Source organism: Vespula pensylvanica, chromosome 19, assembly GCF_014466175.1.
Source record: "Vespula pensylvanica isolate Volc-1 chromosome 19, ASM1446617v1, whole genome shotgun sequence".
Lineage (NCBI taxonomy): Eukaryota > Metazoa > Arthropoda > Insecta > Hymenoptera > Vespidae > Vespula > Vespula pensylvanica.
Genome location: NC_057703.1, coordinates 2,736,792 through 2,754,486, shown reverse-complemented (window position 1 = coordinate 2,754,486; position 17,695 = coordinate 2,736,792). Strand labels below are relative to the sequence as shown.

At 30.0% G+C, this 17,695-nt stretch overlaps 1 protein-coding gene across 5 annotated transcripts in view; it reads right to left on the bottom strand.

The window, feature by feature from the left end:
• LOC122635861 (ankyrin repeat domain-containing protein SOWAHC) overlaps window positions 1-17,695 on the bottom strand; it is a 230,070-nt gene that overhangs the window by 76,030 nt on the left and 136,345 nt on the right. The window lies entirely within an intron of this gene.

The window sequence follows — 17,695 nt, the reverse complement described above, 5'->3', positions numbered from 1 at the left end:
TATTATTATTATTATTATTATTATTATTATTATTATTATTATTATTATTATGCGAGAGCTCATAAAAATAATCGAAAGAACGTAATGATCGAGACGCGACGAAAGCATCCGTGATACGTGCGCATAATATACATAAGGCAGCCGCCGGTTTTCTAACTATAAAGATGTTCGTTCTCGAGGCGGTCGTCTCGATATATTCTCTCGACAATTTGTTATGCATGCTCACGATGAACGAAAATTGCGTTTAATTCGACGCCGTGGTTCTTTCGTCGTCGACGATCGATGACGATCGACTATCAACGAAAACGACGACGATCGACGAAAACGACGAAGACGCGCCACGAGAGAGATCTTTCGAGAGAAAAGAAAGAAAAGATATAAGTTGGACAAAGATGAAAAAACATATATATATATATATACATATATACATATACATATATATGAAAAAAGAAAAAAAATATATATATAAAAAATAAAAAATAAATGAAAAGGTGGAGATATACGAAAAAGTATAGGTATAGGTAAGGTAGGCCGCATAAATGTAGATGTTCCATTTAAAAAGCCATTTTCGCGTGTTTAGCATAATACGTAATCGCGCGAACCTTCCTCCGATCGGAATTATTTTATCGGTCGTTCGTCCTGAATTTCTACGTAGTCCTGTCGCCGTATACGATATTCCTGTGTATATCGAACGATACTTAGGAAAGGGGACGGAAAGAAAGGGACAGAGATAGGGAGAGATAGAATGTGAATGAGAATGAGAGTGAGAGTGAGTGAGATAAATAGATAGAAAGAGAGAAAGAGAGAGAGAGAAAGAGAGAGAAAGAAAATAATGTCGAAGCTATCAGCAAGGATCACGTTCCCCGAACAGTTTATATCCCTTCTCGTGTAAACGAGCCATGAGGTGGTTGTTTTTGGTAGGAGAAAAGTGGTAGAGTTAGAGTGGGGGGTGAAGAGGGGTGAGAGGAGGGGTAGGGTGGTATAAATATTCCTTGCACTTTCTTTTGTTGCATCTTCTTGCGCCTCCTTTCACTATAAAGGAGCCAATATACTAGTGGATTAAAAAGCGAACGAATGATTATTATCGAGGGAAGTTAGGGTATACTCTAACGCTGACGTTCAGTTTACGACGACGTAAAATTACGTTGAAGAGATACTCTTTCAGTATTATCTTTCTCCCTTCCCCTCATTCTCCCCTCTCCTTACATCGTCGTCCCCACCATTTCCCATAAAAAGGATGATACTGTTGGTATTACTACGATCTCTCATCGTGTATATTATTAACGGCTCATTTTCTAAGGACGATGAAATGAATTTGATGTATGAATTTTTCGAAGAGTTTATTCTTTCTTTTCGTTTCGTTGTTTTTGGATAATTTGTTTATTATCTTTTTCTTTTCGTTTATCCGTTTCTTTTTTTTCGGTTTTTCATTCTTTATATATATATATATTTTTTTTGAATATTCTTACTAATTATTCCAATAGGATGTTTTTCTCTTAAGAAACAAGGAAAAGAGAGGAAATTTTATTATTCATTTCATTAAATTTTTTAATTATTCTTATTTATATTAATTTTTTAATTAATATTATTATATATTTTAATTAAATTTTTTATGAATTATTTAATTAAATTGTTTTCTTCTTTTTTTTTTGTATTAATTGTATTTTTTTTCAATTTTGTTAATTATATATATATATTTACATATATATTTTTATATATTTTTGGTATATATATATATATATTTTTATATTATAATATATATTTTTATTAGAAAAAGTTAGTTTTAAGTTGATGTACATTTTCTAAAACTAATAATACAGACAATATCATATTAAGCATTAATTAACTATAATTTATATTAGGATAATACAAAAAGTATTAAAATACGAAATTGCATCAAATTATTGTAACAACGACGACAAATATACTCATACTTGCATACTTTCCACAAATATTAAACTATCAAATCATATCAAATATCATAAATGGCACCATTAAAATACTATTCGTTGCTCTTTACTTTATTACCAATCCTTCGAAATGATTCATTTCGATACAATTTCATAAACAGAATCAATGAAATAATTTGTGCATATAACTATAATTGATCATCATCATTAGTATACATCTATCTGTATATATTCAAAACTTAAATAAAACGTTAATGTATATCCGATCAAGAAGAAGAAGAAGAAAAAGAAAGAAAGATAAATAGATGGATAGATAGAAAAAAAAAAAGAAAAAAGAAGATATAAAAACAAAACAAAACAAAACAAAAAACGAGAAAAAAAAGAGAAAAAAAAGTACACCGATAGCAGTTTAACTTTATCGCTGGTAGACTCGTCGTGAAATTGGCCTGCCCGGATACGTTTGTTTATGAACCCTCGAAATGTTCTGCGGTGATAGTTTTCGGTGATAGGGAATTTCAATGTGGACGAGTAGACGAGCTGCGGTTTTCCAGCTCGCTTCAGTTCACCGGCATAGCTCGACCCCTGTTTCGTTTAAATATTCCATAGCAATGCCGTCACCGTTAACGCGTTTCAATCAGTCTGCGAGTAAATGGCGATCCCGTTCGTTCTGCCAACCCTTTAACAATTTCGTCGGCTCTACGATACAACGTTACCCTTTCGTTTAATCGTTCTCAATTTTTCTCATCCCTTATAGTAGAGTTAACAGAAAGCAACGATACCATTGAGATTGATTAACAAGTAATATTGAAATTAATTGTTCATTAAATAACTGAATAAAATAAAAAAATATATATATGTATACAGTTTAATTAAGTGATTAATAAAGTGACATGATATTATATAGAAGTTAAGAATAATGAACAACAAAGTTGTATAACGTTATAGTATAAATAGTATAATAATAAATGTTATTGTAGTATTGTAGAATTTGGTATTATTTATTGTATTATATTGGTATTATTTATATTAATATTATTTGTATTGATTATATTAGAGTGAATACTTTAAGAGAATAGTTAATTGATATTAGTAATATAATATTAATATTATATAATAGTATTTATATTTTTAAAAATATTTAAAAAATAATACAATAATATATTTGTTATATATATATATATTATATATACATATAATTTAATATATTAATATACTAATATAATAATTATATGTAATTAATATAATAATTCTCTAATAATGAAGATTGAAACAATAAGATTTAACTATTAACTTTAAGTAATATTGAAATTTTAATTAGTGTTTTATCTAAAAAAAAAAAAAAAATGTTGATAATAACTAAATAAACAATAATAATACAAAAATGATAAGTATAACAATGAAATCGTATAATATTATTAAATAATCTCGAAATGTTCAAATAAAATAACAATGACTGAATAAATATGATAAAAATAATATAGTACAATATTCAATTTGTAATTAGAAAAATATTTTTCAACGAATACTATCGTTATTCATTCAAATATAAAATGACTGAAAATGTCTACTTACATAAGCCAAACCTAATATTTTGATTCTCGGCTACGATTTCTGTTTATTTTAATTTTTAATTTAAACCGACTTTCTCGGTTTATTTATGTTTTGGTTTATTTACTCTCAATGATGAGAAATCCTCAGTCTACGACGAACCATTGGTCGATTTAGAAAGTGTTTCATAAATAAAACAAACATATAATATCTTCTCTGATTTAATACGTCTATATAAGAATTTCAATCATTTTATACGTCTGTGCTTTCTTCTTCCTCTTATTTGTTCAAACTAATTGTTCACCAAGCATACAGAATTTCATAATGATAACATTAATTAAATTTTAAAGTTAATAGTTAACGATACAATAATAATAGTAAAGAATAAATAAAGTCTTAAGTAAAAGATAAATATATTTTCTTATAGTTAAGGTTATAGGACAATTATTTTCATTATATACTACAATTTACTATAATTATTTTCGTAATTAGACGAACGGAAGTAAATAATAATTAGTAAAAAAAAAAAAAAAAAAAGAAAAAAGAAAATAGAAAAAAGAAAGAATCACGAACGCGCATAATGATATCTATGATTCTAAGTACCGCAAACCAAACGAAAAATTGATAAAAGAAAAAAATAATAATTTCAATAAAACAAATCAAATCAAATCAAATCAAATGACATTGAAACGAAAGAAAATCCGTAAAAAAAAAAAAGATATATAAATAAGAAAAATCATCGATCACAGAGAAACGTAATTTCCAAAAAGAAAAAAAAACGAAAAAAAAGAAAAGAAAAGAAAAACCAAGTATCGAAACGAATCACTTACCTATACTTAACAACTTAACTAATACAATCTCAATCGATTTCCATTTATCATTGGAATCATGAATAACAGACTCTAACGTATGAATAATGAAGACAAGTTCAAATAATAGAGACTATAAGTTCTTTCAACGAGATTGGATCGTCCATTTTGAAAGAGAGCAAAGGTATGAGAATATATAAAAAAAAGAATAGTAACACAAAACTCAAGAGTACTACTACTACTACTACTACTAGTAGTAGTAGTAGTAGTAGTAATGTGAAGAGAGGAGGATGAGGAGGAGGAAGAGGGATTGTGTTCCTCACTCTACACAGGAGTTCTACTAGCTCCCTTACGAGCTTCGAGTACCTCGAGCCAATAAACGTTTGTACGAGTCCATAAAAAAAGCACCAAAAGAGAGAGATAGAGATATACAGAGATATATAGATAGATAGATAGATAGAGAGAGAGAGAGAGAGAGAGAGAGAGAGAGAGAGAGAGAGAGAGAGAGAGAGAGAGAAAGAAAGAAAGAGAAAGAAAGAAAGAAAGATAGATAGATAGATAGATAGAACGAGAAGAGAATAGAGAGATGGTTCACCACAAGATCGCCTCCGGCTCCCAGTGGAATTTTAACTTTTAATAATAAAGCGAGGGAGTCTCGCGTTGTTACGTTATGATAGCGTAAGCGAGAAGGGCAAACCGTAAAGAGTAAAAGAGAGAGAAAGAGAAAGAGAAAGAGAATGAGTAAGAGTGAGATAGACAGATAGAAAAAGAGAAAGAGCGAGAGAGAGAGAGAGAAAGAGAGAGAGAGAGAGAGAGAGAAAGAAACAGGAGGAGGAGGAAAAAGAGAAGGAGGTGAATTAAGGGCGGTATAGAAGGAAGCGCCGGAGGTTCTATACCCTTTCTCCCTCCTCCCTTCAACCGATGCTGACTCTTCTACTCTATACCATCGTATATACCAGGACCGTTTGAAAACCGCAGCACAGGCACCGCCGCCACCGCGTAATTGCCGAGCTCTCACTTACCGCTCGTCGACCGCTCGTCGACCGCTCGTTCGATTGATTATTATTTTTATGCGCTCCGACCTAGCTGACCTCGTTCCCGATCGCTTCGTACCCCACTCTCTCCTCTCTCCTTTCTCCTGTATCCTCTATCCTTCATCATCCATCCTTCATCCTCCATCCTCCGTCCTCCAGAGTCCTGAACCTCTACCGGAGGTTCACTGCGTTCATTTCTTTTATGAAAAATTTTCATCGTATCGTACAGAAGAATACATCCATCCCTTCCCATTTCTTCCCCTTCTTTTTCCTCTTCATCAATCGTACATCTCGTACCCCATCAAAGATTTCGGTTAACTACCCCCATCTCCTTCATTTTATAAAATCCTCCCTGGAATCAACTCTGGGAAACTTTTGATGCGCCCAATTGAATTTATATAAATTGGATTGATACTGGTATATTTGTATGTACCGTATATTGAGATATGTAACGTTGGGGTTTTGTTAGAGACCGACGTTTCTTGAAAATTTGCGGGGTCTTTTTTATGAATGTTAGAGTTTATCCAAACTATGTTGTTAGAGTCGTATGCGACGTCGTTAGAGTTCGTGTCGGTGTTTTTTTTTTTTTTTTTTTTTTTTTGTTGAAAACTTGGATTTTGTTCTTTTTTTTTTTTTTTGATAGATCAGTATATTTGTGGGTAACGTAGAGCGATATGTGTCGTTAGAATATCGTTAGAGTTTGTATCGGTTTTTTGAAAATTTGCATTTTTTTTTTTTTTTTTTTTTTTTTTGAATAAATCAACGTATTCGTGCGTAACGTAGAATATCGTTAGAGTTCGTATCACATTCTTGACGATTTACGTTTTCTTGATTTTTTTCCTTTAATTTTGTTTTTCTTTATGTTTTACTTTTTTTTGTTGTTTTCTTTCTAGACGTTACTGTTGTTGTATTTTAATATGGCCGGCGGTACGTTAGAGAGTTAGGGGAAGTAAGATGGGGAGAAGGAGGGAAGGTAAAAAGAATAACTCTTCTTTCCTTTCCTCTCTTCCCACTCCCTCCAACGTTCAACTCGAAATCTCTATATTTCTCATCGTAATATCGGACGAAATGAGTCTTTTATACGCATTACGTACGTCCTGACCCGGGAAGAAGAAGAAGAAGGAGAAGAAGAAGGAGAAGAAGGAGAAGAAGAAGAAGAAGAAGAAGAAGAAAAAGAAGAAGAAGAAGAAGAAGAAGAAGAAGAAGAGCTTATTTAGCTCTTGGTCGATCGGTGGCTGGCGGCTTATTATCTTTACGTTCCTGGACCCATCTGACCTTAATGCACTCCGATCGCTGCCGCGCCTTCAATCACGTTATTAAACTTCTTGATCCCACACACATATATATATGTATGTATGTATACACATACACTAACACATGAGTACTGTCATATGTATGTGTGTATTTTTGTATATATATGTAAGCATATATATATATATATATATATATGTATTTTTGTATATGTATGTAAACATATGCATATATGTATTATATATATGTATATGTATGCATACGTATGCATATGTATGTATGCATATTTATGTATAAGTACGTGTGTATGTATATGTATGACTCTGAAAGTTGGTGAAACAGTGGGGGGTTAGAGTAGGGTGGGAGAGGGAGAGAGTTAGGAGGAGGAAGTTGTGCAAACGTGGTTGTTTCTTTGCTTAAACTCTGAGGTTTCGTAAGAGAGTATCGTGTCATGGGAATGTGTGTCCCGTGTAATGTACCGTGTGACTTTATTCAAAATTAATATGTATATATATATATATATATATATATATATATATATATATATGTTTATGCGCGTGTGCGTATGGTACGTGTACACACATCACATACACACAAATATACGAGATGATAATTGATCCATTCGATTTTACTCGATTTTTCTTTTATTTCACTTTTATTATTATTATCTTTTTTTTTTTTTTTTTTTTTTTTTTTTATAAGAATCATCGCAATTTTTGAATAAGAACCGCAAGGATAATAAAAAAAAAAAAAAAAAAAGAAAGAGAAAAAAATTCTTTTCGATAAAAAACGACGACAAAAACGATAATTACAAAATTGTGATTAATTCTTATTGGAAATATAATGAAAAGCAAATAAAGAGATGTTCTTAATAAGAAACGAAATAATGATAACGTGAAGAGGAATTGTTATGGCGGCACGGAATTTGGAATAATTTTCAAGAAAAGAAAGAAATAATGCGTGGAACGAGCGAAAGAACCCAAGTAGGAATGTTGTAGGAAGAGTTACATACAATGAGACGTATAAATAAAAACTTTACAAGGTTCGGGCTCGCATATAAAGAAAAGAAGAAGAACAAGAAGAATGAGAAAAGAAAAAAGAAAAAAATAAAAAAAAAAAAACATACACCATAAGCACGGGACTTGCCAACCCGCGAAGTGTTCTTCACTGACGATGTAGAGAATAATAATTACGTTTCGACGGTGTTAATATACCGACTACAGAAATTTCTCGAGGGACCTTGTCCAACTCGTTGCGGAGGAAAACCGAGGAAAAATGTTTCCTCTACCTGTTTTGTCTTGAATGTTACCGAGGTTTTTCTCTTCTCTGTATAAAACGAAAGCATAAATGTATACCGCGTTCGTACAAACTTTCAAACATGTCGGCTAAATTTTCCTAGTATGTTCGGTATTAATGATATTCAAGATCATGGAGAACGTAATACACGTTTTTATCCTATTATTACGTTAACATTGAATATTCTTGCTCTAATTCGTTTTCTTTCTTTTTTTTTTCTATCTGTTTTTCTTTTTCTCCGAAAAAAATTCCATAAGAGACACGATACAAACGAATGATTCTGACGTTCGATTATTATTTTCAATTTTACAATTTCTAAATTTTATTGTTTCTCTTTTTTCTTTTCTTTTCTTTTTTTCTTTTTTTTTTTTTTTTTAGAAATAATTATTTCGATGAGAATTAAGAAAGTTATTAATTTTTGTCCAAAATCGATAAGATCATTTAATCATCGAAATTCAGTGATTTTTAATTCATATTTATGAGTTATTATTTTAATTTAATCTTTAATTTGTAACTTTATTTTAAATAGTTTGTTTTCTTTTTCTTCCTTTTAGAGAGATTTCAACTCAAGTTAAAAGTGATTTGTTAAAAATCATTATTTTTTCGTTTTCTATTAGAAGCTTGTAAGATGATATAATCGAAATTCATTATCTTCGATATCGATTAACTTTTATATTTGAATTTTATTTTTAATTCTAATTATAAGAAATTATAAATTTATAAACTTTTAATTAGAATTTTCAAATTAATTTTATCCGATAGATTTCCATTCGAATCAAATGTAATCAATTTCTTAATTTACAATCAAGATCGGACGACGTTGAAGTCAAAATCAAATTAACGTTCTTTTAATTAAAATTACAATCGTTTCTATAGTAACATTTATCTTACATATTTTTAATTTCGATCATAAAATTTCTAAATCCAAATTTTCCAATTACAATCTCCTTAAAAAGATTTTAATATCCAAATTAAAATTCGTAATATTCTTTTGATAAAAAGCAAAAAAAAAAAAAGAAAAAAAGAAAAAAGAAATAGGAAAGAAAAAAAATAATCAAATTCAATGATTCGAATTTTACTTGAAAATTCCTAAAAATTTTATTCCTCGTCGAAAAATTCGAAGAAAAAGAAAAGATCAATATTGAAACAATCGAAAAAAGAATATACACATTCCCAAATTTATTCAACATTAAAATGACATATGACAAATAAAAGACGATAAAAAATAATTCATTGCAATACATAAATTTATCATTATTAATCGTCATATTCTATTTCAATAAATACAACTTCAAGATATCAGAAATCCCATAATATATAATAAAACGAGTTCGATAATATAAATGTACAAACGTAGAACTTAATTACGAATGACGTTTGAAAATCTCACAATTTATCAAGTAGGTCTTTTAGAAAGGTGGGTGCGAACAGAGGTAACATGATTCCATCGGAAAAAAAATATTCGGCGTATCTACCTACCTACCTACCTACCTACCTATCTACCTACCTACCTACCTACCTACCTAAGTACATGTCCGACGGTTTACTCATTTAAACTAAATTATTCCAAATAAATGAACGTAACGCGCGTTATATACGGTACGGTGTGTCTACAATACCGGAGACATTCGTTTGCTCTTAATTAATGATCCGCGTAGAAGACGGGAGGATTAATTGCACGCAATCAGATCGCGGTAATTAATTACCGCGTGTTCGGGCCACTTTATTCGCTGTTTCTCTCTTGAGTATACGGGAACTATGAACGTACATGTATGTATATATATATATATATATATATATATATATATATATGTATGTATGTGTCTGTACGTATGTGTGTACATAACTAAATGTGCGTATTCCGTGTATAGTACGTGTGTATAATCGTATACGTATACATAAACGTATTTACAAATACGTATCGTTAGATATATGTATACAAAGAGAGAAAGAGAAAAGAGAGAGAGAGAGAGAGAGAGAGAGAGAGAGAGATAGGACGTGTTTATGTATTGGTACTGGTAGGTAGATATAAGCCTCAGGGAGGAATCGAGGAAACGAAGAGCTCAAAGCGAGTTAAACAGCCACGAGACCATGAAAATGTTCAAGGTAACGTTACCCTAAGTAGACGTACAACGACGACGACGTCCAATAAGCCTTCGATAAATCCTCTCGATCGTGAACAAGTATTTTCTCTCTCTCTCTCTCTCTCTCTCTCTTTCTCTCTCTCTCTCTCTCTCTCTTGTACGTTCGTTCTCACATACCATCGTACATCCCTATAGTATGTATGTATGTATATATTCTACTTTGATTTCATTAACCTCCAAGTTAACTTCTTTATATCATTCACTTTCCGAGTTGTTCATAGTATAATATCGTATCCGTTTGAATCACATTTTTATAGTGGATATGAATTTTTTTTTTTCCACCGTATTATGCGACTTTAATAACAAGATTTAATCGTATAGATAATAAGAGTTTTATCGTTCATTTATAATATTATATGTACTTACCTGGTACATATACGATATGCGTTAGGGAATTATCATTTAAAATCGTATGTACAAACGACCTAAGGATTATGTTTTCTTGACACGCGATCTCTGTACATAGAAAGAGAGAAAGATAAAGAGAGAGAGAGAGAGAGAGAGAGAGAGAGAGAGAGAGAGAGAGAGAGAGAGAGAGAGAGCTTCGTCACGGAAGTCGATTCGAAAAGGGAAGCTCTTATGTATTTGTTTTTTTCAATACTTTTTATTTCTTATTTCAATTGAGAGAGAAAGAGAGGGGGAGGATAATATTTACCATTATTCGAAATAGTAAATTTACAGAACGCAAATATATATTGTGGGAAATGTTATACGTAATTAAATATTATTTAAGTATTAATTATTTATTTATTTAATTCGGATATTTTATTTATGAGAAAATAATAGGTTATGGGTTTGTTTAAATAGTACTCAAGCTACGAATTTAATGAAATATTAATAGATTTATTATTTATATCAACAGTTATTTTAATGATTGGTTTAATCATTACAAAATTTGTAATAAATCATTGTTATCTTTTTTTTTTTTTCTCTTTTTTGAAAGTAAGGAATCCGGAATGCAGATATACTTTATGGTAAATGTTATATTTCATTAAATATTACTTAACTAATTAAAATATTTTTGTCTATGAAGAAATGATAGATCATTGTTTAGTTTAAATAGTACTTAGATTGTAAATTTAACAAAATATAAATGGATTTTTTATTTAAATCAGCATTTATTTTGGAAATATGTATAACATGTTGAATTATAAATTGATAAATCATAACAAAATTTGTAATAAATTATTATTTTCATTATCGAAAGAGATATAAATTCAGAACAATTGTAATTTATACAATCATTTACGAGATATTATAAATGGTGTCTTTTAAATGGTATGCCATAATAAAATTTGAAATAAATTATTCTTATCAATTTCTTTTTTCTCTTGTGAAAGTGACGAATACGCAACACAAGGGTATTTTATGGTAAATATTATTTGTACCAGCCCCGTGATATATTTGACAGAATTTGTGAAAAGCATAGAAAAATTATGTTAATTATGATACATGAGATGTAATTAGATATTATATTACTAATTTAAGATTCACATTTAAAATGTAAACTTGCAGAAGTTAATGAATAATTTATTATTAAATTATGAATTTCGTTTTAATCCGAGCGTAAATATTATTCAAACAAAAAAAAAAAAAAGGAAAGAGAGAGAAAAAAGAAAAAAAAAGTATTACGTGTCTTTTAAAAGAGGCAATATCTTAGAAAAAAGAAAAAAAAAAAGAAAAGAAAAAAGAAAAGAAAGTTCAGTTGATTATCATATTTCTGCGAATATATAAGAGCTTCAAACTTTTAAACATTTTTCATCTACTTATTTCACCCTCTTTCCCTCTCTCCTTTTATTTTATCACATCATATGATCTATTTTACAAATATGGAACACTTGCATGACTATGCAACAGATCCAATATAAAAAAAATGTATAAACCCTGACATAAAATAAGACTTTACTAAGTAAAAAATATAAAAAAAAAAAACAAAAATAACAACAACAACAGTAATAATAATAATAATAAAACCAAACAAAAAAGAAACATTCCATGGCACACATAATACCTAAGTTATATAAATCAAATGTATAATATTCAAGCGTTATCATATAAAGCCTACATCCATCATAAATTCGAAATAATATTATACATTTCAATCAAATCGTATCGATAATATTCCCTTACAATTCTTGCTTTCGAACTGTTAAAGGAAAAAACGAGCCACGAAAAGAAAAGAGAAAAAAAGAGAAGGAAAAAAGAAAAAAAAAAACATAAAAACATACAAAAAAAAAATAATGAGAAAGTAAGTAAGTAAGTAAGTAAGTAAGTAAGTAAATAAGTAAGTAAGTAAGTAAGTAAGTGAGTGAGTGAGTGAGTAGGTAAGTAAGTAAAAAAGTTTACTCGTCTCGTGTGAATAATATGAAAGCTTCGGGCTTTCAACATTTTTCATATATACCTATCTCTTTCTCTCTCTCTCTCTCTTTCTATCATCTGTACGAAACGTGGTACGTTTTATCAATTTCTAGCTTTCTCTCTCTCTCTCTCTCTCTCTCTCTCTCTCTCTCTCTCTCTCTCTCTCTCTCTCTCTCTCTCTCTCTCTCTCTCAAGTTACATTCTACCAAGCGTATAAAAGGCAATATATTACATAATAAGACGGCATCACGGTAATAATATCGCGATCGCGTATCCAAGACGAATAGACGTGAAACTCGCGCGTGGCGAAGGGTTTGAGATATACGGGGTATGAGGTATGGAGTATGGGGTGTAGTAGGTATGGGTTATAGGAGGGAGATTGTAAGGGAGATGGTTGGGATGGTTTATGACGTGCGACCGAGTGAAATGAGTTGAAAAGAAGGTAAAAGAGATCTTTACGATCTACTTGACGATACGAGAACGTCTTTGCTTCTTCTTTCTCCTTACTTCATCCTTACCCTCTCTCCCTCTCTCCACCCACCCACCCACCAACCCACCTACTCTCTTTCTCTTTCTCTCTCTCTTTCTTCTTTTTCTTTTTCGTCGACATTGAACCGTGGATAAACTTCATTTACAAAGCCACGCCATAAAAGAATCACATCTTTCCTTCTCTTCTTTCCTCTCCCTCCCTCCTCTCCCCCTCTACCACCCCCTCAGACTTATCCACCCTCTTCGTTCAACCCCCTCTCTCCTTTATCCTACATACGTCTCTTACGTTAACTCTTCACCCTAACTCTTCTCATACTCTTCTTCTTTTCTTATAACAGATCGTGTCGCACCACGCTTTACTACGCTTGCTGTTCGATGTTAAAGAGAGAAAAAAGGAAAAGGTGAGAGAGAAAGGGGGAAAAAGAATGTAAAAGAAAAAATGAAAGAAGGAAGAAATTCGACGTTTTTATTCGTCGAAGAGAGGAAGTTCGGTGGTATTCCTTGCAGGAAGATTATTTGCACCTTTATGCAGATTTATTATAGCGCGAGCGCGCGAGTTTCCGTGCGATTCATTCGCGTGCAAATGACGTTACTGCCTGTAACGTTTAGATTATTCCCATAAAGTGGCGATAAAACGTTTGGCTGTTTTTCTTTCTTTTTCTTTCTGTTTATTTATTTATTTATTTATTTATTTCTTTTTTGTGTGTGTTTTTTTTTCTTGTTTTTTCTTTTTCCGTTCGGGACTCTGAATGCGTAGGTAAGGTGAGTAATTTAGGAATAAGAAGAGGATGGTATTTAAATTTAAGTATGTATGTTTAGTGCGTTTGTTCTAACGAATTAGTCCTAACGAATTAGAATTGATATCGTTTGATAGTCGTTTGATTATCGTTTGATTTTACCAAAATCATATTACTTATTATAAAATTTGTTTATAATATGATTATCTATTTTATAGAAATTTTTATGGGAGTTTATTATATTGGAAATTGGAAATTGATGCTTTATAGTTGCAAATGAACTTACAGATTAATCTTATCGTTGATTAGAATGTAATAATTAAAAATATGATATTGTTATTTTTTTTTTTTAATATAATATTATTCTTTTCCCTTCCTTTTTTTCAATAAAATTTGCGACTGACAATAGCATTCGAGCGTATTCGAAGTATGAAAATTAATAAACAATAATTACGAAGTTATATGAGAGATCTGCGATGAACAATGTGTATGATAAAAAAAAAAATAAATAAATAAATAAAAAGGAAGAGCGAATTAATGAACAAACGTATAATAAATATTTTAGAATTTCGTAACAAAAAAAAAAAAAAGAAACAAAAAGAAGAACAAATTGCTAAATAGAAATATAATAACATTTCGCGATTCTATAAAAAATATTTGGCATTTAAAAATAAATTAACAAAAATAAAAATATAATGATCTTTTTAGATTTCATTCATACGAAAAACAAAATATCGTTTGATAATAACGGAAGATAAAACACGCCATTAATAAACAAATACTGGAATTAAAAAAAAAAAAAATACAAAATACGATGGCATCTCGAAAAATCGTAACGAGAGAGAAAGAAAGAGAGAAAGAGAGAGAGAGAGAGAGAGAGAGAGAAAAAATAAAGAATTTCGATAAGATATAACAATCAACGTAAATCCTTTTTTTTTTTACGAAAGAAAATTATATATAATGACTCGCGGAATCATCCCATCGAACGTCCCACATTACTATCGTCGTTTTTATAATGCGCATGATACGTATGCACAAGTTGTTCTCAGGTAAGTTTATTCTCATTATATTTAATTATCCCAACACTTATTTTTTCATTATCGAGAGCATCGGCCTTCTCCCCATGGTTGCAACGATGCGCCCCACATATGCCTGTAATCTTGATAAGCCGATGTAAAATACACTGTCACTCGATACCCTTCGTGATATATAATTTTCGCAGCTGCAAGCCGGAAATGCAAAAATGTTTGAGTGCACTATAACTATATATATATATATATATATATATATATATATATATATATTATATATATATAGAGTTACCAAAATCATATTACTTATCATAAAATTTTTTTATAATATGATTTCTATTTCATAGAAATTTTTATGGGAGTTTATATTGGAAATTAGAAATTGATGCTTAATAGTTGCAAATGATACGTTTAGGAATTCTTCTTTTCATTTTTTTTTTTTCTTTTTTTTTCTTTTTAATTCATTTCTTACAAAACGTTTTCTGTAACACAGTGCGAGATGTACGATCGCATAAATTGTAGCTATTTAGTTAACTATTAAAATGGTTTATTAACGACAAAAAAATAATTAATATGAAATAACAATGTGTAAATTATGTATTTGTGTTAATTTTCGAATATTTTCGTAATAATCAAAATAATAAGTTAATTGTTTTATATTAATTGTCTCTGTTTGTGTGTGTTTGTGTCCTAATTTTAAGACAAATCTATTTTTACTTGACCTTTCTTTAAAAAAAATTATTTTTTTTATTCTACACACAAATAGAAAATATTCATTCAAAAAAAAAAAATTGAAGTATTAATTAGATGATCAATATGTATTTCAAAATTCTAAATCAATAAAAATAAAATTAACGTCAATTGTGCTCCCATAATAAATACTAGATTATTTCTATTTTTCATTAACGAATTAAGATGTCGATAAACTTTTCTATCGATAATATTAGATTGCTTCCAAAATAAATATTACATTTTCAATTCAAACAAATTAGATACTGAATTTTTTTCATATATTAGATTCTTCTTTTCACAATATCAAATTCTTTACATTTTTCATTGCTATACGAATTAAATATCGATTAAGCTATGAATAAATTTGTCTAGAAAAAAAAAGAAAGAAAAAGAAAATAAAAAATATCACATTATTTATATTTTTCATTAATACAAATTAAGCTCGTGAATTAAGGTGTCGATAAATTCTCCTATCAAAAATATTAGATTAATTAAAATTTTTTTTTTTTTTGTCAATCATTTTAAAATACACAAGTAGGTAGGTACACAATGAGATACCGTTTCCCAAGGTATAAGCATACATACTTTAAAATAAAATTTAAAAGCTTCTCTCTCTTTCTCTCTCAATGAGGTAAAACGCGTCCCACGTAAGATAAACGCGCTTTTATGAAAACGCTTGGTCCCGAAGAACGATAAATCGTTATGATTCATCGCACCGTGTGAGACTTTATGGGTGCCATCGTGGCGCTAAGAGTCGAGATTTCTTTGGACTACCAACGTGGGACATTCGTTATCATACCATGGAAAGTCTTAACTTTTCGAACGAAACGATTAATGGACGGATACGACTAATCGTTATTGATGTAATAATCATCCGAAAAATTGTAATTTTAATCGAAGAATTAATATTCACGAAATACGTCCATTCCAATTTTCCCGTTTGAAATTGTAGATAATTATTATTCTTGTTTTTAACAATTTATAACAATTCTCACTTGATATAAAAATATGAATTAATGTTACAACGAAAAAAGAAAAAAGAAGGAAAAATAATCGTATTTCTTTAATGATTAAAATCGTATATAAAATCATTAATATTATTGTTTTATCTATTCGTGTTTATAAATCATAATTGACGTAAATATATTTCATTCGATTAATTCAATTAAATTACTTTAATTATTTAATATATTTAACTATTAATTATATTAAATATGTTTAAAATAAAAATAAATATAACAATAATAATAATAATAATCCCAGTAAACAATTCTCAATTCCTTTCTCGAAAGAGGAATAAAAAGAGATGAAGAAAAAAGAAAAAGAAAACGACAACAAAAATAATAATAACAATAATAATAATAATAATAATAATAATAATAATAATAATAATAATAATTCCAAAAAGCCCATTTCCCATTCTTTCCTCAAAAAAAAAAGGAAAGAAAAGAAAAAAAAAAATAATAATAATCCCAAAAAACAATTCTCCGCTTCTTTCTCGAAAAAAAGGACGAAAAGGAAAAAGAAAAGAAAAGAAAAGAAAAGAAAAAAAAAAAAGGAAGAAAAAGAAGAAGGTCGTAGTTCATCGAAACGAATTTAAACGGCCACACGAACTCAGTCAGAAAAAGCGTGGTATACTACAAACCAACGTAAGGGATCGTGCGAACCTAACAAAGATGCAAGGACGGATCGTTAGTAGTAAAGTTGCAACAAAGTGGTAGTCATCTTTCAAAGAAACCGAAAGAAGGAGGAAGAGAGGAAGAGAAGAAGAAGAAGGTGTAAGAGAAAGAGGAAGAGGAAGAGGAGGAAGACGACGAGAAGGAGGAGAAGGAGGAGAAGGAAGAGGAGGAGGAGGAGGAGGTGAAGCTGGAGATAAAGATGGAGGATGAGAGGTAAAAAAAAAGAGATGGAGAAGTAGAAGGGAGTAGTACGTACTGGTCTCAAGAGGTAATATTATTTTTCCTGAGCGGCGTGATAATTGGCGGCACGGCGTGGAAAACACGCGAACAGAACTACGCGGGAGAAACCACTTTCATTGGCATGGAAATTGCATGCGTGGCTCGCATACTCACTCCTCTTCTTCTTCCATGACTTTAATCATATTTCGTATTTCGCGTGGGTAAGAAACGAAATGTGGTAAGACGAAGAGTAGATGGATATAATTGCGAGTAGTATACTCTCTTGAATTATTCCAATGTGATACAGATCTAAATTCGCTTTCTATAACAAGAATTCTTCTTCTTCTTCTTCTTCTTCTTCTTTTTCTTTTTCTTTTCTTTTCTTTTTTTTTTTCATCGCGTTAAAATTCGTTATTATCAGATTTGTTTTTCCTTTCCTTTTCTTTTTCCTTCCCGTT